Consider the following 23,921-nt stretch of genomic DNA (forward strand, 5'->3'; position numbering starts at 1 on the left):
ATTAAGGGAGAAAACTTTCCGGTCCAGAAGTGGTTAAGTAGGGTGTTCTCAAATTTAGCCACAAAAGTGGAAATACAATATAAGTGTCCTAATTCTTTCTGAGGTTTGCAAATCATATCCCTCCTTAGTGCCAACTGGGTAATCCTACCTAGTCTTATCTCTTTACATCTTGCCCCTCTGATGTAGAAGTCAATGAGCAGAAAAAGACAGTGGATAATTAAAAGATCATATACTGCTTGTGTCTACCACTTACCTTCTACATTACAGGGCATGGTGCATGAGAGAAATTAGGGACAGTAAATGAACCCCTCCCTGTCCTTTGAAGTTTGCTTTTTGGGGTAGCATCACCTTTGTGACACAGAAATAACAAGTTGAATCTCTCTATAAAATTTTGACAATTCAACTCATAAAGCAGACAGAAATGCAAATATGTTAGTGACAACTGTCATTCATTTTTTTTTTCTCTCTGCTTCCTTTGTCTTGGCATATTATGAAAACAGTAATTATAACATTGCACTCACAACTACAGTAACAATGTAGCATTGCTTACTAATTGCCCATGTGGCACAGCTGTTTATATTTGGTAATCAGCTAACTCATACCATCTGTAGGTATTTGCAAATGAATATTTATACTAGTTAGAAAATAACTGAATCTTTACTTAAATTGAACAGTGGTAAATATAAAAACTAAACATTGTCTTCACAAATACAAAAAAATTTAATTCTTGGAGACAAAATAAACAACTCTGAACAAAATAGGACCAGTTGGCGCTGGCAACTAATTAGGCCAGTTATTAATGAGAAGAATACTAATTAAAACCGTGTCTAGAGCCTGTCATGCATGTAACTAACCTTGAAATGGTAAATTTATGGCTTTATCAACTAATTAGTCTTCTCATGCTACTGTTACTAATAATCTGTCTACCATCCAAAGCATTTGTCCTTCTGTCTAAGCAATGTTTACAGATGGCTGCAGATACATAAAAAATATCCTCTTTTTTTTTTTTTTTTTCTAAGGAAGTGTAAAGCCAGCTATACACATTACATTTTTGACTTGAATATTTCAATCAAGTATGCCAACACAACAGTTGATTGAATTTTATATATTTATATATACTGTGTATATATATATATATATATATATATATATATATATATATATATATATATATATATATATATATATATATATATATATATATATATACACAGTATCTCACAAAGTGATCACACTCCTCACATTTTTGTAAATATTTTATTATATTTTTTCATGTGACAGCACTGAAGAAATGAAACTTTGCTACAATGTAAAGTAGTGAGTGTACAGCTTGTATAACAGTGTAAATTTGCTGTCCCCTCAAAATAACTCAACACACAGCCATTAATGGCTAAACCGCTGGCAACACAAGTGAGTAAACCCCTTTTTGGACCCAAAGTGTCAATATTTTGTGCGGCCAGCATTATTTTCCAGCATGCCTTAACTCTCTTAGGCATGGAGTTCGCCATAGCTTCACAGGTTGCCACTGGAGTCCTCTTCCACTCCTCCATGAGGACATCACATTGCTGGTGGATGTTAGAGACCTTGCTCTCCTCCACCTTCTGTTTGAGGACGCCCCACAGATGGTCAATATGGTTTAAGTCTGGAAATATGCTTGGCCAGTCCACCACCTTTACCCTTAGCTTCTTTAGCAAGGCAGGGGTCATCTTAGAGGTGTGTTTGGGGTCATTATTATGATGGAATACTGCCCTGTGGCCCAGTCTTCAAAGTGAGGAGATCATGCTCTGCTTCAGCATGTCACAGTACATGTTGGCATTCATGGTTTCCTCAATGAACTGTAGCTCCCTAGTGCCACCAGCAATCATGCAGTCCCAGACCATGACACTCCCACCACCATGCTTGACTGTATGCAAGACACCCTTCTCTTTGTACTCCGTCCTCACCTGGTTGACGCTTGGCACCATCTGAACCGAATACATTTATCTTGGTCTCATCAGACCACAGGACATGGTTCCAGTAATCCATGTCCTTCGTCTGCTTGTCTTCAGCAAACTGTTTGCGGGCTTTCTTGTGCATCATCTCTACAGAGGTTTCCTTCTGGGATGACAGCCATGCAGACCAGTTTGATGCAGTGTGTGGTGTATGATCTGAGCACTGACAGGCTGACCCCCCCACCCCTTCAACCTCTGCAGCAATTCTGGCAGAACTCATACCTTTATTTCCCAAAGACAACCTCTGGATATGATGCTGAGCACGTGCACTCAACCTCTTCGGTCAACCATGGCGAGGACTGGAGTGGAAGCTATCCTGTTAAACTGCTGTATTCAGTTTCATGGTCTTAACAGTCTTCTTATAGCTTAGGCCATCTTTATGTAGAGCAACAATTCTTTTTTTCAGATCCTCAAAGAGTTCTTTGCCATGAGGTGCTATGTTGAACTTCCAGTGACCAGTATGAGAGAGTGAGAGCGATAACACCAAATGTATCACACCTGCTCCCCATTCACACCTGAGACCATGTAACCCTAATGAGTCACATGACACTGGGGAGGGAAAATGGGCCCAAATTGGACATTTTCACTTAGGGATGTACTCACTTTTGTTGCCAGCGGTTTAGACATTAACCTCCCTGGCAGTATGCTTCTTTCGGATTTTAGGTGCTGAAAGCGGTACCATTATTTTGCATCTAATTCTTAAGAATGAGCAGCCCAAACCAACTATTTACATATGATTTTTTTTTTTACTGTGCGTTCTTCTTTATAACCGGGTATGACAAAATTTGAAACACAAAATCATAAATTATAATATAATAAAAAACTATAAATAAGTTAAAGTACGTATGTATGTATACATATATATATATACTGTATATATATATATATATATATATATATACGTATGTATATATATATATATATATATATATATATATATATATATATATATATATATACATAAAAGTACAGTAAAACTGCAGGAAAGGGCACTGGGGGGCAAACTAATGTGAATTTATTTTATTTTGCATTGTATCAGTGTGTTTGGTGTGTTTTACATTTGAATTTGCCGCTAGTTACACCCCCCTGCGAACGTCACGTCGCAAGAGACGGAAGCCGGGGCACACAGAGCATCGGGAGGAAGATCCACACACCACCGGGATACATCGCTGGATCCCAGTGACAAGGTAAGTAACCCCTCTACCAGGATCCAGCGATCTTCCTAGCGGTACCCTGAGTGTGGCTCGGGGTTACCGCTTTTGGCACTAAAATTTAACCCCGAGCCACACTCGGGAATACCGCTAGGAAGGTTAATGGCTGAGATGTACTTTATGGAATTTTTTCCAATAATCTGTATGTGCAGCAATACCCGTGGACTTTTTCTATATATGGCCAGTGGGAAGGCCTGATTGAATTTGCACTGAAGCATTGAAGTAAACACTGTCGTGCTGTTCACCACTTCTGAAATTGACTATATATGCCCATGTACTGTATAAAGCACACTAAACTGGTGGAACAAAAACACAATATATAAACAAAATGCAGCACTTTAAACAAATGAACATGTGAACTATTGGACATCAGAAAAAGTTCTAGATTAGTTGAGCCAGAATCTTCCACCCCAATGTGATACTCATATGAAAATGTTAGCATGATCCTCCAGCCTTACCAATAAACACACTGGCTCTTACCACAATTTGTGGACCATTGTTCCCGCAATGGTCAACAGCACATTGAGTGATTCAAGAGGATCATACAGCCTCTAATACGTATCATTCGTATATCCAAGGATAGGGTGCATATAGATCAGGAAAAAGCCAGTAAAAGAGTCTCAATCAGCAGGCCAACCATCCAAATTTTCCCTACATTTTTCCTTTTTCACTTCCTATTCCACACAACATTATTTTGTTAAGAACCTTTTTTCCAAGCATTGTAGTACTTTAAAGAGTGATAGGGTTTTACGCCCTCTATTACCTGAAATTCCATCTGTTACCTTCAGAGGAGTACCCCCACTCAGGTAACAAATTTTCCCCAATATAGTTGAACCTCCAAAGAAACCCACTTTTTTCTTTCAGATGAAGGGTTTTTACCCTTGTAGAAAGTGTGCGGTTTGTGAACTTAACCATTTGAAAAACAGGAAATATACTACGACCACTTCTAATGTGACTTGTAAATCTTATGATATTGAATCGTTTTTGACCTGTACCTCCAAAAATTTAGTCTATCTTGTCACTTGTCAATGCGGTTTACATTATGTAGGCCACACAGTTCAAACTTTTCAAGTAAGGATGAAAGAACACATTGCGAACATCCGCAAAGGTTTTACCAAACATAGCTTATCAAAACACTATGACCAATGTCATAATAGGAATCCAAGGGGCACGTCTTTTAGGGCAATTGATGTGTCTAATCCCCATTGAAGAGGGAGTCATGTTAGAAGGGAAATTTCCCAGTTGGAAACCAAGTGTATATACTGGTTGAAATGTTATAGACCCTTTGGGTTAAACATCGAGTTGGATGTCAATGCATTTATCAACAATGGTTAGAGTCCCATTTGTGTTTAAGTGTTATATTTTCATTCTTTTCACTCTTCCTCATTTCATATATTTTATTTTTTATTTTATTTTTCATTTTTTATTTCTAATTTATTCTAGATTTCTAGTGTAAATTTTATCTAGGCCTCTTATGAATATTTATATTTTATGTATTTATTATAGTTAGTGAAATGAGATGTATATGGTGTTTTTGTCCACTAGATGCCACTGCTGTAATTTGGCCTCCGCATCTGACGACCTTTATATGCGTTCTATTATGTATCCATTACAATTTTGTCATCCTTTATGTATTTACCGGTGCTTGATATTAATTTTTCTAGCCATTATTTGAATACCCTTGTTTTTATTTTATCTATGGAGTGCGGATGGATGTGCTTCCAGTTCCGAAATTTTCTGGCTTAAGCTGGTTTCTAGTTGGAACGTACCATCTGTGACGTGGATCTATTTCCAGTCCTGACTATACATATAGACATTGACCGTACGCAGAACCACACCCCCTGGTGACGTCTATGCCACACAACGCGTTGGGAGGAGCTGGTTCTGCACACACGTCATCACGTCCGGAGGTTGGACATTTTGTTGGATTGAAACACTATATGTTCTTTTTTATCAGTTATTCGGTGGGTGTAATTTTATCTCTTAATAAATTGGAATACATTTACTACACTATGATACTTTTTACTGCCCTTTTCCTAATCTATATGCGCCCTATTATGGATGCTGATGAGTGGCTTGGATATACGATCGATACGGATTAGAGGCTGTGTGATCCCCTTGAATCATTCAATGTGCTATTGACCATTGGGGGAATAATGGTCCACAAATTGTGGTAAGACTCAGTGTGTTTATTGGTGACGGTGGATGATCATGCTCACATTTTCATATGAGTATCACACAGGGGTGAAAGATTCTGGCTCAACAACTCTAGAACTTTTTCTGATGTCCAAATGTTCACATGTTCATTTGCTTAAAGCGCTGCATTTTGTTTATATATTGTGTTTTTGTTCCACCATTGTTTTGTGCTAGCTGCTGTTCACCTATAGAAGCCTGGGTTTAGTGTGTTTTTTACACATTTTTTACATGGGCATATATATTCAATCTCAGAAGTGGTGAACAGCACGGCAGTGTTTACTTCAATGCTTCAGTGCAAATTCAATCAGGCCTTCCCACTGGCCAGATATAGAAAAAGTCCACAGGGATGCTACACATAAAGAATTTTTGAAAAAAAGTGCTGCATTTTGTTTATATATTTATATATATATATATATATATATATATATATGCCCATGTGAACGTGTGCCAGCAAATTTGGAATCTTTAAGGAAATATGGCTACAAGCGGATCCTTTTCCTACACTGAAGCAGATGTATCCCAAATTTTTACTACTACATCAGGCTCAAGGGACTTTTTAACATAGATTTTAACGATACAATTGGAACAAAAACAGGACAAGCTGAAACAGAGAGCTGTGTCAATGGAATTACACAAGGTAACGCTGAATATTATAGACTCCAGCTTATCTCAAGAGGATTGAGGGTCCGTTTGGTCCCAACTTTATTTTCACAAAACATGGAATTCAAGACAAAATTGACACAGATAATTAATAAGCGTTCATTTGACATTATGACACTTACCTGCAACCGGAACGGATAATTATAACACAACAGATTACAGAGGTGGAAAATGATGAGTGATTTAAATAACCAGGAGGAATTTATGAAAATGAAAAATATAAATGATGAAAAGGCAGCTACATATAAAGAAAATATAGAAATTCCGAAATTATCGAAATTAGAACGAGATCGGGACGACTATGCTTATAACCTAGTATACAACTGGAATGATTTAAATTATTGCTGTACACATTCTTTTAGGAGGGGACAATGGAACCAACAATTTTCTACATCCTCTTCCTCTGTAACACCTACTGGATCCTGTATGAATGCACCCAACTCTTTTGTACCATCAACAGCAGCAGGTCACAGGCCAGGAGGAGGGGAAGTAAGTGACACAGGAGAACAAAGATCCAGGGGTGTTGCAACAAGACTGAGAAATAGACAGATAAGATGTCAATGTGGTATATAACATCTCTTCAGCTACTTTAACAGAGGTAGAAATAAATGTATTAAATAAGAGTCTACGATTTTGTCCTAAGGAGAAAATGAATGAGTTTATTTTAAGACAAGATATGTATCGGTTCTACCGACAATTGCGCTTGAAAGCTTATTATTCTACTGAACCAGAGGTTAAATATACTCAGGTATTACCATTGTCCGTTAGGAATTTGAACCCTAATGTTAAAAGTAAAATGACACCTCCATCATCATGCTCTGCAGTGGAGGTGTTAATTAATTATGTAGATCAAGACATTGGTTCATCCCTTAGGGACAATACTAAAAGAGATTATATTTCTAAAAATCTGTCTAAATTGGAGTTTGATGCATTGTCCTCCTCGTCGAGTCGGCGCAAAATAGTTATCAAACTGGCCAACAAGAGTGGAGCAATCATAATAATGGATACAGACAAATTTTAAGCTGAGGTATAGAGACAATTAGCAGACAAAAATACATATCAATTATTAGATACTAGCCCTAGATTTCGTGTACAATTGAGAATAAAAAAGTTAGTTACAACTGCTGTGCGGGAAGGCATAATTGATAATGTGACACAGGCATTTCTAACCTCTGAATATCCAGTTACTCCAGTTTTATATATGTTACCTAAAATACACAAAGATTTGTATACTCCAGTTGGATGACCGATAGTGTCAGGTATAGAATCGGTTACAACACCATTGGCTAAACACCTTTATAAATGCTTGACTCTATTGGTAACGAATACCAGATCTTATATACGAGATACCAATGGATTTTTAAATAAAATACGGGAGATTTCAGTTGCAACTGATTCCTATCTAGTTACATGGGATATAGCAAGCCTATATACCATAATCCCACATAAATTGGGTATAGAGGCATGTTGTCGACTTTTATCTGATTCTCACAAATACACTGATACTGAAATATCCTTTCTTTTGGAGCTACTTAAAGTGGTTTTGGAGGAGAATTTCTTTATGTTTAAAGAACATAATTTTCTACAACTCAGGGGAGCAGCGATGGGTTTCAATTCTGCCCCCCCATATGCCAACACATTTATGAACATGATTGAAACATCATCTATAATAATGTATTATTTCTTGAGCAATGTAAGGGCTGGTTTAGATTTATTTATGACGTGTTTGCTGTGTGGGGTGGTGAAATTGGAAACCTATTATTGTTTAATGATTATTTAAATAATTTAATACCTGATATAAAATTTACTATCACATTTAATCAAGTAAAAATTTATTTTTTAGACACTACATTGACGATCAAGGAGGGTTATCTTGAGAGCGATCTGTATATTAAATCTACAAACCGCAATCAATTACTACACTTTGACAGCTTTCATCCAGTTCGGGTCTTGAAATCAATTTCCAAAAGCCAATTTACTAGGGTAAGAAAAACAGTAATAACCCAGACGCGTGTGAAAAATTATTGAAAGAAATGGGGGAAAGGTTGACACAAAGGGGTTATCAGTTTTAATTAATTGTTAAGGAACTAAACAATTTTATGGTTACTAAGGTCTCTCCTACTAAGAAAAAAAGAATCCAGTTTGTGTCACAATGCCATCCATTTTCATTCTGTATACAAAAAATACTTAAAAAACATTGGTCAATTCTGAGAACACTATCCAACTATTCCAGAATTTCATACACCCCCCCCCCTTATCTGCATATAGAAAAGGTAGGACATTACAAGATAGATTGGTGAAGACTGATCAATTTAATACACCTAGCCCCATAATGACATTCTTAGGGCCACAAAACACGGGCTCATACCCATGCTTACGCTGCATACAATGCAATTTAGGGATTAAGGGGAACGTTTCACAAACCCACATAGAGGACACAATATTAAGATCAAAAGTCATTATACATGTCAGTCATCATATGTCATCTATATTATAAAATGCTCATGTGGCTTACTTTATGTTGGTGAAACAACCCAAAAAAATTAAAGATCGCATCACCCGACATAAAAACTCTATTAGGGATAAATTGGTACAATTACCGCTTGCTAGACACTTTATAGGACAAGGACAAACAGTGGCCCAATTGAAATTTATGGTTATTGATGGGGTGCAAAAAACTAGAAGGGGTGGTAATCGTGAATTGCTTCTCAGAAAACGAGAAGTTCAATGGATTCACTCTTTGAATACATTACAGCCTAAAGGGTTAAACTCAGAACTAGATTTATATTTATTTGTAAAAAATGTTTTTTTTGTATGTATTTTCTAGATGCACATTTTTTATATATTTTATTTTTTTATATACATTTGTGTGGATATATTTTCCTGAACATTTTCCCTTGTGTATGTATGCATATTTTATTTTTCTTTATATATTTTTTTTGCATATATACTTGCTTTCTGCAACCTAGTATTATGTAGGATTATGATGTTGGACATGGGAGGATATTATGAGATAAATTATTTGTAACTGTTCACATATTTATCATTATAAAGATGTGTTCTTCTATTAATAGGTTAAATATTGGATACTACTGACAATGTGTTGAGGAATGGACTCGCTATATGTAGCCACATCCTAGCCTTTTAAGTAATGAATTGAAAGTCTGTGTTGCCTTAATTGCTAATTGATGGCTGAATGGATTCCTAATTACTATTGAAACATATATAAGTGTGTGTATAGCTAACATGTGTTAGATGTATTTCTATCCGAAGAAGCTGAAGAAGAACGCTATCATACTAGCCCGAAACTGTTATGTGAAATATTTCTGAGATGTACTGAATTATATTTTATGGAATTTTTTTCCAATAAATTTTATGTGCAGCAATCCCTGTGGACTTTTCCTATATATGGCCAGTGGGATGGCCAGATTGCATTTGCACTGAAGCATTGAAGCAAAGGCTGCCGTGCTATTCACCACTTCTGAGATTGAATATATATATATATATATATATATATATATACACAAAATATAAACAGCTTAAATAAAATTTGGGGTTGATTTACTGAAGGTCAAAAGGCTGTTAAATTTCCAATTAAATTTTCACTTTGTAAACAAGTTTTCCCTTGGCTTAGTGAAGGAGGTTATGCTCTTCTGGTTTCCATCATCCAGTCATATGAATGCAAATATACTGTATAGCCAAACAAAAACTCTATAGTGGCTGTATGGGACTTTTAAGGCACCAACACAAACACATATATGTAGTTGAAACCACATTTTAATGTAGCAATATTTAAACATATAAAACCAATAGACTGAATATCTACCATTACATATTTCCTCTCATAGCTATACATATAATAGTGTCAATATAATATCATATCATACCATTGAGGAGAGATGTATATACTTTGTACATAATCAGCCTATACCAAATTTGATAAACAGCACAGCCCATGCACTCCAATGGCAGTTAGAACTAGAAAGGAAAGGTGGCAAGGAAGGCTACAGAGATCAAGATACAGATATTGGGCATACACATCTTTGGGTACATATGCGTTGGGCAAATACACTAAGATGTATATGCCTAACCTGAACATATACATGTTAACCTGTTGGGCATATACATCAAGATATAGATGGTCTGTTGCTGTTGAGGAAATATACTGTATAGAGCTAGATATGGCGCTTTTCCACTGCATGGAACCGTACCGGTTCGGCCTGCTTTTGTGCTTTTCCACTGCGGTACCGCATGGTATAGGGTCGGAACGGTTCGGTACGGTACGGTATAGGTTTGCTTTTCCACTGCATGGAACCGAACGGTACGGCTCTGAAAAAACAGTACCTACTCGATTGTGGTTCCAACAGGTACCAAACTGGTACCATATCCCACAATCCTTTGCATGCAGTCACTACTAGCCACTGATTGGTCAGAGAATCACACCCACCCCGTTGTTATCCCACCCACTTAACTTTAGTACTACTTTAGTGGAAAAGCAAACCTATAACGTACCGTACCAAACCGTTCCAACACTATACCATGCGGTACCGCAGTGGAAAAGCAAACCGGGCCAAGCAGGGCCGAGTAGAGCCGAGCCGGTACTAGCCGGTACTTGCAGTGGAAAAGTGCCAATATTCAGCCTATTAGTTATATATTTTTTTACTGTTGTTAAATAAATAAAATATGATTTTTATTACATATGTGTTCGTGTTGTTGCCTTAAAAGTATTATACATCCACTTTGGATTTTTTTAAATAAAATATCTTAAATGGGATGGGATATTTGCACCATATGCAGTCTCAAGTCACACTTACAGCCCTGGCCAAAAGTTTTGAGAATGACATAAATATAAATTTTTACAAATTATGCTGCTTCAGTGTTTTTAGATGTTTTAGTCAGATGTTACTGTTGTATACTGAAGTATAATTACAAGCATTTCATAAGTTTTGAAGGTTTCTATTGACAATTACATTAAGTTTATGCAAAGAGTCAATATTTTCAGTGTTCACTTTTTTTCAAGATCTCTGCAATTCGCCCTCTCATGCTTACAATCAACTTATGGGCCACATCCTGACTGATGGTAGCCCATTCTTACATAATCAATGCTTGGAGTTTGTCAGAATTGGGAGTTCCCTGGCCATGGACCCACAATTTCAATGTTTTGTTCCCCAAACCACTTAGTTATCACTTTTACCTCATGACAAGGTGCTCCATCATGCTCAAAAATAAATTTTTCGTTAGCAAACTGTTCTTGAATGGTTGGGAGAAGTTGCTCCCAGAGGATGTTTTTTTGCCATTCTTTATTCATGGCTGAAGGCAAATTTGTGAGTGAGCCCACTCCCTTGGCTGAGAAGCAACCCTACACATGAATTGCCTCAGGATGCTTTACTGTAGGCATAACACAGGACTGATGGTAGCGCTCACCTTTTCTTCTCCAGACAAGATTTTTTCTGAATTCCCCAAACAATCGGAAAGGGGATTCATCAGAAAAAATGACTTTACCCCAGTGCTCAGCAGTCAAATCCCTGTACTTTTTGTAGAATAGCAAGCTGTCCCTGATATTTTTCCTGGAGAGGAGTGGCTTCTTTTTTGCTCTTCTTTACACCAGGCTATCCTCCAAAAGATTTCACCTCACTGCACACACACCTGCCTGCTGCAATTCCTGACCAAGCTCTGCACAGGTAATGCCCCGATCTTGCAGCTGAATCAACTGTAGGAGATGGTCCTGGCACTTGCTGGACTTTCTTGGGTGCCCTAAAGCCTTCTTCACAACAATTGAACCTCTCCCCTTGAAGTTCTTCATGATCTGATAAATGGTTGATTTAGGTGCAATCTTAGTAGCAGCAATATCCTTGCTTGTGAATCCCTTTTTGTGAAAATCAATGATAACTCCATGTGTTTCCTTGCAGGTAACCATGAGTAACAAAAAAAGAACAATGATTTCAAACACCACCTTCCTTTTAAAGCTTCCGCTATGTTATTCTAACTGAGCTTTACAAAGGGATTTCCAGCCTTGTCCTCATCAACACTGACACCTGTGTTAACGAGAGAATCATTGACATGATGTCAGCTGGTCCTTTTGTGGTGGGGCTGAAATGCAGTGGAAATATGTTTATGGGATTAAGTTCATTTTTATAGCAAAGATGGATTTTGAAATTGTAGCACTCTCTAGCTAAGTGTGCTAGTGTTAGTTGTAGTGTAAGTAAATTTGGTCTGGCTAAGAGTCAGGCTGGGTTGAATCTCGGTCAGGGTGAGTGACTCAGGTAGGCTGGATGACTCATCAGGCAGCACCTCTGGTGCCTCCTCCTCATACTTGCTGAAACATTGGAGAAGCTTCCAGAACAATGGGATGGAGGTTAGGAGGAGTTGCCTGGAGTATAAAGGAGGGCTACAGCCAATCCCCAGCATATGGGCTGGCAGGGGGTAGGCCCCTCTTAAATACTCTGGGTCATGCTGGCAAGGGGCAGCTGGGTGGAAGATGGAGATGGAGTGCTGAGGAGGCTGTCAGTGGCCCTTGAGAGTGCCCCTTAGTCTGGGGGATAGACCTCATGTCTGGGGCTCGGGTGCTGGAGGGATCCTCTTACAACACATGGAGGAGTCCTGTCCAGAGGCGCGTGAGCAAGAGTGAGGACAGAAGGAGCCAGTGAGCACATCCATGAGATCTCCAGGAGAAGTCAGCCAGGTGGGCTGGTGAATGCACAGTCTGGGAGGACTGTGGGAAGTTGCCAGGTGGGCTAATGAAAGGGGATGCTGCAGCCAGATGAGCTGGCAGAACCTAAAAAGGTGGTGCTGGGACCAGTGACCATGGTAGGAAGTTCAGTGAAAGTGCTAGGGGTGTCACCCCATTGTTCTCAAATACAGGCGCTGCATTCCCTGCCAGTAAAGGGCCTTTGCTGCAGACTTTTCTTAGGGTGATACCACTGTGGATCTGCAAGCAAGTTTGCACAGGAGGTAGAAGAGGAGTGTACATAGAATGTATATAGTTGAAGTGTCCCTGAAGAGTTCTTTGCTGATGAGAAAAATTGGGCTTCCCATAAACACCCCATCTAAGTTTATTAACCCCTAAAATAGTTTATTAACCCCTAAAATAAAACACAAAAACAAGGTTGCTGGACTGTTTCCTGTCTCAGGTGTGGCTGTGGAAATTCAGTGTGCCTAGCTGTGCAGGGTGGAGGATCCCTATTCACCAGCTGCTCCTATGTGGGGTGCACTACACAATTAATTGCAATTAATCTGATCACTCTTGATAACATTCTGGATTATAGGCAGCAGACTTTTTAAAAATAATATTTGTGTCATTCTCAAAACTTTAGATTTCAGATTTCTGAGAATCCTGCCCATTCTGGAGTAGCAGTGGTGAGCATAAGCAATTACATGCACATCAGTATCCACAGAGGCCTCTGGACCTCCTTTGATGGCAGGTAGTGCAAGTCACAGAAAGAGCCCCATTGAGCATTTAGCCTGGGTATACAGTATTTATGCAAATATGTCATATAAAATTCTATCACTGGCTGACAAAATTCCCTATGAGCATATAAAAATAACAGGAGGTAGCAATCATAGATCATTCCCTGTCTAAACATCAGTAGTAGCAGATAAGTTGATTTGAGTAAAGTGACCGAGTCATATTTCATAAAAAGCTTCATGTTCAAATGACTGTCTAATACTGTCAGCAAGTCTTCTTTAAAGTATACTTACCTGTTTGTCAATTAATTATTGCAACTGCACTTCATAAATCATTTAACTGAATTATAACAGTACTGCAACATGCAGTATACAATTATTAGTATTTTGAATCACCCAGTTTGTATCTGGATGCCAAAAAAGTACTGTGTATTTAAGACTTTTACGTGCCTATTTTTTCTTCATATTGGTACAGTGTATAAAGATTAGACCATCAGAAAGAAAAGTTAAGCTTTGTGGCTTGCTGTTTTAGGATACCCATGGGCTTAAGGTGGGGCACTGTCTGAATTATTTCAACGTGAGACGAAAGATCAAGAAGGCTACCCTGTGTGCATGCTACGTGGAGCCAGCAGGATGCAATATGAAAAGAGGGCTTGAAAGTCTGCAAGTAACACTGATGTCAAACAATAAAATTTTAATTTTTATAGAAAGTCCAGTGGAGAGGAAGCATGTGAGGCAAACCTGTAGTGTTAGGGCTTTGTACAACTTTTAATATATGACTTGTGAATTGAAATTCCTGCCAAAAGTGAAGAAACAAGCTGGAAACTTTTATTCAGCCATCTTTCACCCGTTGACCATGTCTCTCCTAATATTTCATATTGCGTACATAAAATATTGATGAGATTTTGTGCCTGTCAGCATGATCATATATCATGTTCACAGGTATCCACAAATTTCTTTAACAGACAAAAAACATATATTACAAATCAGAGATCTCTATCATGTATAAACACTAACTGCAACATGAGTCAGATTATCTTGTTGGTCTGTAGGCCTCATGCACAAATGTTTAATGTTTCGGACATTGGAGAGCAATATATTTAGGCAACATGAGGTCATCTATAGAAAATACTTCAGTTTAAAGAAAATATGGTCTTATTGTCCTGGTTAAAGTGTATTTACACTTAAAAACATAATTTTAATATATCTCAGCTTAACAATCCATAGATTTGATGGCTGCATTTGTTTTCCTTTTGTTCAGACATTTTTTCCCTTTATTTTCACCTGGTGATGCTACCAGAAGCACACTTTCTGTCCTAGGGTGACAACACTCAATGGGGTTGATTTACTAAAACTGGAGAGTGCAAAATCTGGTGCAGCTGTGCATGGTAGCCAATCGGCTTCTAACTTCAGCTTGTTCAATTAAAGTGTTACTAAACCCACAACAGTAAAATCAGTCTGTATATGCAGTAATGCAATTCGTAAAGGAAATAGTTTGTTTGGACCAGCTTTACCCAAACAAACTTTTTAAAATGATAGCAAAGTTGGAGTTGGACTTTAAACCAACTTAAGATGCTTGCTGCAACTTTGATATTAACCTCTGCCCTCCAATTACAAGCACTTCTGTCTGTCAGTTTTAGCCAGTTACAGTTCATCCAATATTGGAAGTTAACAAGACACCTGTTGATCTTGATCATAGGGCCACCAGTATTTGCTTTGAAAGACAGTTCGAGTTGTGTTCAATCTGCATAGCAATGGTATCTAAGACCATGGTTTTTTATTACTCCCAGTGGCATCAAGTACAGTATAGGAAAAATAACATTGGTTACAGAATGGAGCCCTGTGGCATCCTATAAAATAATCAAAATGAAGAGAATAAGTGTATTCCTGTGGTGACCATTTGTGACCTTGACAAGAAGGACAAGAAACAGCTTAAAACTGTACCCTCTAGACCACAGAGCAGCTTTAATTCAGCCCCGGAAGATTTTACCCCCTTCCTGACCAGGCCCTATTTTGCGATTCGGCACTGCGTGATTTTAACAGACAATTGCGCGGTCGTGCAGCGCTGTACCCAAATGAAATTGACGTCCTTTTTTTTCCCACAAACAGAGCTTTCTTTTGGTGGTATTTGATCACCTGTGTGATTTTTGCGCTATAAACAAAAAAAGAGCGACAATTTTGAAAAAAATAACAATATTTTTCACATTTTTTATATGTAATTCCCCAAAAAAATCAAATTTTTTTTAACATTTTAGGCCAATTTGTTTTCTGCTACATATGTTTGGTAAAAAAAAATCGCAATAAGCGTATTTTGATTGGTTTGCGCAAAAGGTATTGCGTTTACTAACTAAGGGAAAGATTTTTGTCATTTTTATATTTTTTTTTTTAAACGAGTAATGGCTGCGATCTGCGATTTTTTTTGCGGGACTGTGACATTGTGGCGGACAGATCGGACCCTTGACTGACATTTTTGACACTTTTGGGGGTACCAGTGACATTACTACAGTAATCAGTGCTATACATATGCACTGTTACTGTAAAAATGACACTGGCAGGGAAGGGGTTAACTTTATTAGTGATCAAGGGGTTAAGTGTGTCTCTAGGGGCGTGATTCTAACTGTAAAGGGGCGTGGCTAGTGATGTAACCACAGAGACATACGATCCTACATAGCAGGATCGTATGATCTTTGCAGTTAGCGGCTTTGTTTACATTAGCCACCTGCCTTTCTCCCTCTGCACCGGGAGATCGCGGGTGACCGGCGGACATCGGAACCCGCGGTCACTCGCGCAGACATGTCAGGGAACGAGCGGGGGCGGGAGCGTGCCTCTGTCAGCGCACGCTCGCCCCCTAGAGGCTCGCAGGCGAGCGACGTAGTACTCACTTTGCCTGTACGGGGCTGACCACCGCAGTAAATAGTCGTGCGGCGGTCGGCAAGTGGTTAAGGGACCCAGTAAAGTTTTATGGTCAAATACGGCAGCAAAATAATAATAAATAAATAAGATGGTCATGCAACACTGTACCCAAACAAAATGTTTATAATTTTTTGAGACAGGTAGAGATTTCTTTGGGTGGTATTTAATCACCACTGTGTTTTTTTATTTTTTGCTAAACATAACAAAAAATGAAAAAAATTAAACAAAACAAAAAAAAAAAATATTTTGAAAAAAAATGTTTTCTTAGTTTCTGTTATAAAATTTTGTAAATAAGTTAAGTAATTTTTCTCCATCACTGATGATCGCTGATGAGGATGCACTGATAGGCAATGATAGGCTGCACTGATGGGCACTGATGAAGTGGCACTGATGGGCACTGATTAGACGGCACTGATGAGGAGGCACTGACGGCACTTATATGGCATTGATGGGCATTGATAGTTGGCACTGATGGGCATTGATAGGCTGCACTAATGGTCACTGATGACGTAGCACTGATGGGCACTGATTAGGTGGCGCTGATAGGATATGATAGGCTGCACTGATGGGCATTGATAGGCTGCACTGATGGACACTGATGACGTGGCACTGATGGGCGCATATTAGGCAGCACTGATGGGCACTGATGAGGCACTGATGGGCACTGATAGGTGGCAATGAGGGGAATTGATAGGAAACACTGCTAGGCACTGACTGGCAGCAGTTATGGGCACTGATTGGCACTGGTTGGCAGAACTGGTGGGGACTGATGGCATTACTGGTGGGCACTGTTAGGGCTGCAAAGTTAATGAGGGCACTGATGATCAGTGCCTTGATTATTAATGTAGATGTCCCCTGTGTGGGTTTGCCAGTTATCGGCTCTCCTCTCCTCACGTGAGGAGAGGAATGCCAATAATTGAAAAATCCTGTGATTGGATACAGCTGATCACATGGTAAAGATCTGCTGCGATTGGCTCTTTACTATCATATGATGCCCTCCCAGCAATGTGCGATCACACTGTATCCATCATTTGTTTATTGCACGGCCGTGAGCAGGTTAAATGGGACAAAAGGGAGCTATGTTAGGGTTTACAGTATTGCACAAAAGTAAGTACACCACTCACATTTCTGTAAATCATTTATTATTTTTTGCAAATTTACACTGTTATAAAAGCTGTACACTCACTACTTTACATTGTAGCAAAGTGTTATTTCTTCAGTGTTGTCACATGAAAAGATATAATACAATATTTACAAAAATGTGAGGGGTGTACTCACTTTTATGACATACTGTATATATATTTTAAGGCAGCCATATCACATGGGGTGCCCAGTTACAATGCAGTACTGACTGGACAGCAAGATAAAAGTTTGTGATCATTTCATCACATAAAAAGATTTTTTTTTTGTTTTTTTTTTCATTCTTTTTTTACGCTGATTATAGGTAAATGTTTATGCATTATACTTAGGCAATTGTAAATGTTTAGATGAACTGACAATATGTTCAATAAAATAAGTTTACTATTAGTTGTAACTAGAACTTGGTTAACTTTCGTTGATGGACAGAGACATTGTCTCCTTTATCATTTATGAATTACATTTGCACTTATTCATTTTGATTACAGATATCTATCCATGCACAACTTCAGAGCAGTCAGCAATCCTGCGGGCACAGTGACCCACTGCTGATGAATCCCTGGCTATTTTCTGTATCAGTAGATATTTTATTTCATCTTAATTGCTCATTCTTCTGACAACTCACTTTCTTAATAATGATTCTGTTAATTATAAGAGAGACGCGAAAGTCTGCCTGCCTTTTATTCAGCCTACAGGACACTAAGGCATATACCAAAGGCAATTAGGGTTGTCAGCAGTCGAGCCTCTGACAGTGTTTATTTGTGCAGCTGATTCAGCAAGTCATTTTAAGCCTATTTTCTAAAGAAACAGAAAAGCTGCGTAGACTAAACATTTGTTTACTGACAACAAAACTTACAAGGGGAATATCTGATCAGGCAGACCTGAGGAAAAAATAAATTGGTGCACTTTTTATAAACAGGTCATCGCTGCTTTTTTGGTACAGAAATGTTCTTTGCAAATGGCTTTGACAGCTGTCAGGGAAGGTAGATGCAGTGGCATGATTCATTAACCTGCATGTTGGAAAAAACTGAAAGTCAGAAGTACTGCAATTATAAAGCATTTCTCACCTGCTTCAAAATACATATTTCAGCAAGTTTATAGATTCGACTGAAAATACACATATACATGCATTTACAACATCCAACTCCATTCTAAACAAAGGTGTAATAAAGACCATAACAAAAGGCTTAGGGGGCATTGGGGGGGCCTTTTTAACCACTCTAGCTCTTATTCCTGTATACCCTATATGGGCCAGAGCAATTTTTAAATTTCTGCTATGAGCCTTTTGTTTTGCCAATAGCTTTGTCATTACTTAAGATAACAAAGCAATATATATATATATATATATATATATATATATATATTTATTTTTTACAAGCAAGGCTTTCTTTTGGGGATAACCTACCAAAACTAAAAAAACACACTTTTCCCTGACGACTCCATGGCAGCACACAACTGGGTAGGCCCCACACATCCCCAGTACTTATCAGGACCATACCTCATAAAACTCAAATCACACTGCAGTTTGGCATTCCTTTTTCTTTCCTCCTGATGTTCAGGATCAAGCACAATGTGTTGCTACCTGGCGATTCATCAGGGGGTGGCTAATGGTCCCTGGATACAGGCCCTGTGATGCCTGCAAACTGCTCTGGTGTCCAGGATCCCCACTGCTGGTAGTTGGAGTTGTACAAAATACAGGCTAAATTATGTGTCTGTGGGGCTCTGGCTTTTGTGGTCTGTGTGTGGGCAGGGTGGCTTTAATGTTTCCATTAGCTTGACAGTGTGCTCCAGGGGTCAGAGTCCTGCACATGCGCCCCCTGTAAGTCAATAGGAACCCTCAGGCAGTGGGGCCACCACCTTGGTTACTGAAAGGTTGTATTAATATGCCTTATGATTTTTTAGATATATTTCGGTTTGTGCCCATTCTGTGATGAAGTGTAGGCCCTTGCATTTACATATTAACGAGCTGGCACTGACAGCCATTCATCCACCTTGGTCAGCAGACAGCTATGTTTTGCATTTAGACGACATGTAAACACCTGTTCATTCATTCATTGGGACACTTGACAAAGTTAAGTCTGCGCATGGAAATTAGGGACACCACCTAAACACATTTGACAATTGCTTGCATTAACACTTGACAGCTGAGTAGAGGAGGAACAGCCCTTGTCCACAAACACCACCTCAGACACAAATTATTATACGGGAACACCTCACATTGACACAAATGCAAGGCCCTTTCAGGTATTGTTCTGTCTGATATGTAATTCGACTGATGAACTGTAAAACCGGTTTGGAGCAGTCTTTTCCTGCTCAACAAATATGCTTTAAATAGGAGCTTCACATTCAATAAAGTTAGTTGTGACTGCACGAAGTTTGAGTACGATGTGTCGTCATAACTCCCAGCTGGTTGGAGGGTGAATCCATTATTGATTGGGGGCGTTAGCAACTGAAGGGCTGTAATATCATCATGATTGCCTCCTGACGGGAATTGAGCTAACAGTTTTGGTGTCAGAAAGTGAGATCTGCCAAAAACAGTATGGGGTAAGTAATCATATTTTCTATTATTATTATTACTACCCTATACTGTCAGAGCAGATAAACGGTACCCAGTTAACCGCTAATTTTAGCAACTCCCGGGAATCTGAAATTCCCAAAGATGGGGTCTGGTACTCCAGCGCGTCTGAAGCGCCAAAGATAAAATGGGGTTTGGAACCCGGTTACAAAGCAGTACTGTGTGTGATGGTGGATTCCCCCTCCAAAAACCTTGTATATATTTGTATAGACACTTAAGTGTATTTAGTCATTATATAAGATTGCATGCCATTGTATAGATGTATGTGGAGATTGTATGTGATATTAAGCTGAGTTTGAAGGTATAGTCTTGCCCACCAAGGATAGTTAATCAGCAGACCATGAGTTGGATATGTATAAATCTGATTATTTAGGCGCAGCAAACCACATAAATTGGGAAACTAGGTTTTTCCAATAAAGTATAAAACACTGATGTCACTACCCATAGATATATAAACTTTCAAACTCAGCTGATCTCACGTTGTATTCTGAGCTTAAGATAATGGGAAATTTTCAAGGTAAGGAGAATTCCGAGAAAATGATGAAATGTACGTTTAGGAAGATTGTATGAAAATTGTATCGTGTATGGGCAACCTTAGATCCATGAATCGTTATGTTGTGTTCGTTTTAACACTGTCCCTATAGGTGCTGCTGTATCAACAAAGCATTTCATAACATTGAATGAATGTTGGTTGCATAATAATTTGTTTTGTGGTTATTACTTATGTTTTAAAAGTGATGTGATTTTGCCATACTATGCTGGTCATGGCAGCTTTTAGAAGCAAGGAAATATATATTTGGTGTGTAAAGTGTGACCTTAAGGACTAAAAATTGTATCTCTATCCTTAAAAAAATCGTAAGCAATTTTGAACTTTCATCATTAAGGTTTTGTGTCACCAACTTTTCTTTCTTCACTGGCCTTTTTAAAAAAATATATATTTTCTAAGTGCCTTTTTAGCAAACAAACCCCCCCTCCCCCCCTCCCCCCCCCACCTCTTTCGGTCTGTGACACAGGTAACTGCAAAGGGACTGTAAACAGCTGTATTGTCATACAAATTAACGATCAGTTTTGCCTTGTAGAGAAAACAAGTTTTAAGGAATGTTCCGAATTGCTGAAGAATGGGTGACGTATGGGTTCTTGTATTTCAAATGTGAAATTACTAATATTTTGAGCTGCTCGTTTTTTTTTTTCAACCATGGTGAACAATAATAATTTTTTTCTTTAAGTTTATGGTATACCATAATAATAACAAAAAAATATAGAAATCCACGTGGTAATAATTAATTTGACGTCAACAATTTTTGGTATTAGAAAAGTGCACTGTTAGGAAGGAAAATGTTTGATATGCTTACTGTATGCTCAATTCCTCTAACCGTTGGTTTATTTTTAGGAGGAAAAGTAAAATGTTTTGTTACTAAACCTTTCTGATGCTTATTCCTCAGATAAGTGAAATTTGAGATTTTCAGAACGACCAAGCACAGCCTTCAACAACAACCAATCATATGGGAGTATTGTTTCCAAATAGATTTTTTCCTGATTGATTAGACTGTTTTTATGGGTGTTAGAAAGTTTTTATTTATTGGGTGTCAGATATTTGATGTGTTCTAATTTGACATATATGAGCTCTGGCATAAATGAGGTGCTATGCTTTAGATAATTAAGCATCTCTGGTCTTTTTTTTAGAGTTTTCCTTTGGTATATTGGTACATACTTTTGTATTCTGGTGCTAAACACTAATTTTTGAATTTATGCACTTATGCTTTTACTACCTTTTCTCTTGACAAGATTATTGGTATGGGATAATGTGCTCAGGCAGATACTGTAGTACTACTCTTATATTATGATCTTGGATACAAATGAAATTTTACAGATTTGTGTACATATACCATATGTAGCTCTGGAAACTAGTGAGCTGATTGTCATTTATATGTCACAGCACGTTATCAGATGTGCAGTATGTGAAATCTGTATTGTTAAATAGTAGAATAGAAAGCTGTCATTCAAAAAAAAAAAATAGGATGGAAGTGGTTGGCTTGTTGATAGTATGCTAAGAATTAAAATGAATTTATGCCAGCGTTACTACTTTGAAAGGTAAACCTCCTGCGGTGAATTCAATTAGTTGATCTCTTTTCATCCTGAAAGTGACTCACTGCCCAGGTTTTGCATATGAATGGTTCTTGAAGTCAGATTTTGTGTCTCCAGGGCCATTTGGTTTCAATTTCCTGTTCAGGTGTCACCAAGCAAACTGTGCAATCTCTTATAAATTTATGTTTGCATGAGTACTGACTTCTAGCTGTTTTGTGTGTCTCTATGTGTCCATGTACACAAGACAGCTTGAATTTCACTCCCTGTTGTTCATTGATCACAGCATCTTAGCCATGCAAGGGATACTCAGTTCTAGGTAGCTTCCTGCTTGGGTGAGTCAGAGGACTGCAATTTAACCCATCTCCACCTTTGGAGGAATACAAGGCAGTTCAACCCCTCCAAGGGTCCTCACCATTGTTGCATGTGTAGACATGCTGTGTTCTCCCACAACAGTGCCATTAAGTATCCTTCCTGTTACCTGCCTTCCTGTAGGCCCTAAACCTCAGTGCTGCGAGTAGCTTCACTAGCATTTATTTTTTGCTGCCTGTCTATAGGCCAGACGCCAAGTGGCGCAAAATACTCCTGCCATTCTTGTAAAACTTGTATTTTTGTCTCTGTACTTACCTGCTATTCTTGCTAAAGTCAGAATGACTTCAGACCCGTCTCAACCCCATGAGTCCATTTATTCTCATATCTAGAGATTTTGCAAGAGGAAAATGTGGCAGAATTAATTAATTGGAAAATTAAACAGTGATTATGGTGATCTCTCGCTCTCGTTTCCTTTGCCAACAGGTGCACCAACCCACCCATTCAAGCCTGGTGACAGAATCCTGGTGAAGGCCCCTCCATAAGCTGACGTCGCTAGACCGATCCTACGGACCCCCTGCAATAGTTCAAGCAGTGACCAGAACAGCGGTACTGACAGACGACTCCCCGGTTTGGATCCACGCATCGCGACTGAAGGAAGCCCCACCCCTGGACCCCACGACGACGGACCGGAGATTGTGACGCGCACCAGACGAATTCCAGTTGGATCCAGACAGACGGAAGCCCCACCCCTGGACCCCACGACGACGGACCGGAGATTGTGACGCGCACCAGACGAATTCCAGTTGGATCCAGACAGACGCATTGGTACAATGCCAACGGACACTCCTACTCCTGGAAGACTTCGCATTTGTGCGACAGTGGTACGCTTTGTAGCAAGCTGAGCACTAGTAGCCACTGTCTGGTTACTTGCAACATGTGCTCACCACTCGAGAACCTCTCCTCATTTTGCCCTTGCTCACCCCAGGAAAAGAGAGAAACACGAGACATTCATGTCTCCACTTTACAGTCAAAGTCAAGCCGATTGGACACAAAGGACATTGTTTTTTCGTTATAGCCGCCAGGGACATGGTCTGACCGCTCTGAATGAGGGTTGAAAGGAAATTTTTTTCCTCTCATTAAAAACGGGAGGTTTATTTTTTGCCCTTTCCTGGAAAAGGCCTTAGGACATGTTGAAAAATCACATGCCATCGTCAACAGGTGGTATGTGCTGCCATGGTCTATTTTGAAGTGACTTTATTGCCATAATAATGGAGTTGGATTTTTCAGGCCATGGACTCTTGCAAGCTATGGCCCTCCCCATTGAACATGTCTGTTTTGATTTGATAGAATTCTAAGAAGTTATATCCCTATGTGCACACAACCAAGTCACCAGCCTACATACACCTTGGAATATAATGTCACCTGTTTTGTGCTATTCAG

Source organism: Pelophylax lessonae (genome assembly GCF_965119305.1).
Source record: "Pelophylax lessonae genome assembly, chromosome: 3".
Lineage (NCBI taxonomy): Eukaryota > Metazoa > Chordata > Amphibia > Anura > Ranidae > Pelophylax > Pelophylax lessonae.